The sequence below is a fragment of the Amblyomma maculatum genome, unplaced genomic scaffold, assembly GCF_055883805.1.
Source record: "Amblyomma maculatum isolate TAMU_Amacu unplaced genomic scaffold, ASM5588380v1 scaffold_51, whole genome shotgun sequence".
NCBI lineage: Eukaryota > Metazoa > Arthropoda > Arachnida > Ixodida > Ixodidae > Amblyomma > Amblyomma maculatum.
In genome coordinates, this window is record NW_028146776.1 from 145,875 (window position 1) to 151,191 (window position 5,317).

At 39.6% G+C, this 5,317-nt stretch overlaps 1 pseudogene; it reads left to right on the plus strand.

Annotated features, from left to right (window-relative positions):
- Positions 1–1,187: 1,187 nt before the first annotated feature.
- On the plus strand, positions 1,188–5,054 carry LOC146170765 (uncharacterized; annotated as a pseudogene).
- Positions 5,055–5,317: the final 263 nt, after the last annotated feature.

A 5,317-nucleotide genomic window follows, 5' to 3' on the forward strand; every position in this document is an offset into this window, starting at 1 on the left:
ACGTACTGTTTTTGCGTTGCGGTGTCGCGTACTTACTCGCATAGCCGTCGGCGTAGCAGTAGTCGGCACCGAGTGTTGAAAATATTCGGGTACTGCATAAAAAAAATACAAACTCCGTTAATATTGTGCCGCAGAAGGGCGTTTTGACAGGATTGTGTTTGCTGTCTCAACTCTTCAGCGTTATTTTGCTGTGTTATTCAGGCGGCCATGCTTCCAGACCACACACATTGCATGTGTGCTGCAGCACTAAAAGTTCCGAAAGCACTGAAGAATGTGCAGCGGAGAATTGCGAACGCCTGAGCGTTGCTCCTGCACGTATGGCCACCTTTAACCTACACCAGCTGTACTATAGTGCAGAAAAATACCATCGTAAGTGTTGTTTTGCTACACAGGTGTAGGTGGTGTATGTTAAAATAGAATGGCTGTATGGTAATACATCGCCCCCCCCCCCCCCCTTGTCGAACACAACCAGCGTTCCGTTGATCGCATCAATGTTCACCAGATTTTTATAATTAGTTTATATGAAAGTGAAGGCGTAATATATGTCGTACTTGATCCTGTCAAAAATCGGGTTTTTGCAGGACTGCTGGTAGAAGTGCTGCAGCACTAAAAAATCACATCGTGGCAATTTGTGGTTCTGGAGATCGATGCTTGATTGGCATGTGATGGGCGATGGGTTCATGAAATCATTGTGTTCATTATTGATGATATAAAAAAAGAAAGACAAAAACATCGCAATAGGGGGTTCAAAGATATCAATATGCTCATAATGAAACGGAAATGTTTTATAAGGCTATTTAAAAATAAATTAGAATGTAATTGATCAAAAAATAATCAAAATGAGAAATTGATAAGAGGGGTTCAAATGTGTCAAAGTACTCAGAATGAATAGCCACTGCGTGAAGACGCTAATTAGGAACGTTTATAGTGCGTAATCAGTAAATAAATAAAATATTTGAAAAGAATGAAAAATTGCGAAAGGAGGTTTTAAAGGTGTCAATATGCTCAGAATGAAAAACCAGTGCTTGACGAAGCTATTGACCAAAATTGGTCAATTTAATTTATTGAAATGAAACATGCCTGAAATGAAGCCTTACTAATAAGAAATATAATTGATTTTATTTCAACATATCTTTTTTTCCTGAAAGTTATATATGAAATAATATGCAGGTGACTATTGATTTGACATGCTGAAGAAGTGGCAAAGAAGGGCACAGTGGGTCTGATAATCATCTGCTAAAATAAAGTAAGGAGTAACCAACTTATAACCTTATTGTGCATCTGGAAGTTTTCATTTGTGATTTGAACTTTTTTATTACTGCAGAGGATTTCTTTGTGGTGCTGTGAACCAGAATACCAATGCATGCAATAAAAACAAAATTTGCTATTCTTGACAACTCCCATCTTTCTCAATACTATTCTTCATGTTACTCTAATTTAGTGGTTTCTGGAGATTTAAACACACCATTCTAGGTGAACTGCAACTTCACAGAAAAAGCATTTTTCGCACTACTCATGGCTGGGTGGAATATATTATGGACTCATCACAGTAGCTTGGTCGTTAGGATGCTTGACAGTTGCCATATCTTTGATCCCAGTAATTGTATAGCACCTTTTAAATGAAGGTAAAATGAAGAAGCTTGCTTACCATATGATTTGAGTGCACATTAAGGAACCCCATATGGTCAATATATATCCGTCCTTCATAGCCCAAGTCATGGGTATTAAATGCCACGAGCCAAACATATATTCATTCATGACTCTACAAAGGGGGCAGTAAATTTTCATTTTGTTGTAATATCGTTTAAAGTTTTATTGCTGGCTTGTGAGTTTAAAGGTAAGCAAATGGCATAGGATTTAGTGCCTAAAATGAAGAACTTGGCATCACATTTGCTCTTGTACACATGCCAATATGCAGTGAATTTTCGGTACGGTGAATTTGTGTACAATTCTTGAATATAGACTGAAGCTCATGATGAACAGCATTTTTTAGTTATACTAATATTTATTTATTACTGAAAAGAATTACATTCTTAGCAGGTTGCTGATCTTTTCTACGATGCGAATTGTATTATACACTGATGAGTCATAATAATGGTAGACTATGAAATCGATGTAGGAAAATATTTTATTGTAAAATTTGTTTTTTTTTTTACTTCAGATGCCGGGAGTACGGTTCTTTCATTGCCCACGATGTGCCTCCCACCACTTCTCCCTACGTGCTCTCTTCAGGCACCTACGAACTGCCCATGGCCAGGAAACAAATTGGGTGAGTGTTGTGAGTGGCTGCATGCAAAATTTTCGTCACTTTTTTTAGTTTAAAAAGCATGTATATCGGAAGCTAACCAAGGAGCGTGGAGGCTAACCAAGAGAGTTCTAATTAAGTTGAGGACAACTCAGAGGGCTATGGAACGAAAAATAGTAGGGGTAACATTAAGAGATAGGAAGCGTGCACAGTGGGTCAGAGAAATAACTCAAGTTACCGACATTCTAGTGGAAATTAAGAAGAAATGGACATGGGCAGGACATGTAGTGCGAAGAGAGGATAACCGATGGTCGCTGAGGGTAACAAACTGGATTACAAGGGAAGGAAAGCGTAGAAGGGGGCGGCAGAAAGTTAGGTGGGCGGATGAGATTAAGAAGTTCGCAGGGGTCAAGTGGATTCAGCTAGCACAAAACCGGGTTAACTGGAGAAATATGGGAGAGGTCTTTGCCCTGCAGTGGGTATAGTCAGGCTGATGATGATGATGATGATGATATCGGAAGCATTCTGCACTCATAGAAGAAATGCACCCCTGTGAATTTATGAGAATGGGAACTGCAAGAAGAAATATCAATGCATATGATGTGCCAACAGATACAAGCAACCTTTAGACACCCAGGATGAGCAGCATGAACTTATGAACAGGTCAGATGACTATGCATATGCACTGGCAATGCTACTGCTAAAGTGGAAGGAAGGCGGCTACCAGAGTTCACTGTACATGAATTAGCCAATAATATTATCGATTTTGTGGAAATCATTGGAGATCATCAGCAACTGCAACTTGGTGGTGAGCCAGCCATCAATACAAAAGGAGGTATGCAAACAAAAACTTCACCAGCTGCGTACAAGATCTGGACGGACTACATATTGGAAGGCACATTTTCCTCTTGTTTGATCCCGTATGATAGTACTGCAAGGAAATGATACTATGGAATATTTTCCTCTCTGCGATGTGTTCAAATGCATTCTTGAACACTCCCAACATTCAGACGAGTGCAGAAGTTACCCCAGCGCAGATGCTTACCTGGTTTGTGCTTGATGGCAGTGCATTTCAAAACCATGAGTACTTTGAAGGTGACACCAGTAAAGTTTGCCTGCAGTTGTACAGTGATGAGTTTGAAGTGCCTAACCCCCTTGGTAGCAAGAGGGGAACATATAAAAATTTTGATGCAAAGTTGCGGTCATCACTCTCTGGTATTCACTTGGCACTCCTTGTCAAAGATAAACACATTGCCACCTATGAACTTCCTATGATTCTTGAGCCTTTCATTACAGATGTCAGCATATTGTCAAATCATTGCATAACTGTGAATTGTAATTTGGTGATAGGGTCAGTCCTTATTTCTACAGGAGACAATTTATCTAGTCACATAATGGGTGGCTTCATATGCTCATTCAATCAAGGAAGAAATTGTAGGAATTGCATGGCTTTGCAGACTGAAATCACCTACAATTAATTGGAAAGTGCTTTTGTACTTCGCGCAGCAGAAGTGCACAAACACCATATGAGTATGTTGAGTGCAGGGCTGCCAACTCTTTTACTGTATGGGATCAAGGAGCCATGCGCTCTTTTGTGCCCTGGCTTTGACCCGACACAACACTTTCCGCCGGATATTATGCATGACCTTCATGAAGGATATTCATGCATGAAGGAGTCATACCATTTGCACTGCGCCATATATTATTTTTGTTACTAGAACAACAGTTTGTCTCTCTCAGTACTTTAAACAGAACCTTTTCGGAATGGGTTTATGATGCATATGATATCCGCAACAAACCAGAGCAAATTACTAAGGAATACCTTCAAGAGCCTTTGAAGAGCTCAGCAACACAAGTATTTTGCCTGTTTCGCACACTAACCTTTTTTGTTGGGGATAATGTTCCTTCAGACAATGCAGCATGGCAGGTTTATCTGCTCCTCTGAGAAATTGTTGACATTATCATGAGCCATAAAATACCAGCGTCGTACATTGACTACTTGCAAAAAAAAACATTTTTTTTGTCATGAATTCAGAGAATTGTTTCCCGCAGCATCGCTTCCATGTAAGCTGCCCTACCTCATGCACTATCCTTCATACATACAAAAGTTTGGAGCGTTGAGCTTGCTATGGGCAATGTGAATTGAGGCAAAGCACCGGTACTTCACAGATATTGCTCGGAAAATACGGAACCGAAAAAAATCATTCCCATAGTCTTGCAATGAGGCACCAGTTTCTCCAAGGTTGTTTACTTTCTGCAGGTGACAGACCAATTTCCAGTAATACAGGCAAGAAGTGCATTGTATGAGCATCTTCCTGACTGTATTAAAAATTCATCACAGAGAACAACACTGAGTCAACAAACACATTTGCAGTACAATCTGTAACCATTGATGGGAGGACATTTAGGACAGAATGTTGCCTGGTCAAAAATGTACCTGAACATAGCCTTCCAGACTTTCACCTTGTCTCTCAACTACTCTATGCGAACAAGGTGCCCCTGGTTATAGTAAAAATGCTTGAAACTCAGTGTTTTGATGAGCATTTTCATGTATATGTTGTCAATTCAATTGAAAAGTGCAGTGTCCTGACTTCATTTGCAGAGTTTGAAGTAGAGCCTTTGTACATACGTACACACAAGGGTCGGAATGTTATAAGCACTCGCCGTTCATTGTTCTAAATCTTTATATGAAATATTTTGCCTGTGTAACTAAAACAATGACATTGTAGAGCTGCTACAGTGAACTGTCCTGTGTACAGCTATTGTGCACAATTGTATGTCTTGTTATCCCTTGCACTGCTCCAGATGAGGACAAGTCCATTTATAGAAAAGTATATACAAATGGACCTAGTCTCCCCCATCTCTTGTTTAAATTTTTTTGTTTTACTTTGTATGCTCATTTTTACCTTGTTCTATGTGGTATCATAGGAGTTTTCATTTCCTTAATCATGCATGAATTATTCATGTTGAAGGCATACTTGGAATTTGAACCGATAACATTTTTACTGCACGTTGTATGCCTTCAAACCATGATGTCAGTGATTATGCCTCCCAAACACCACATAAAGCAAG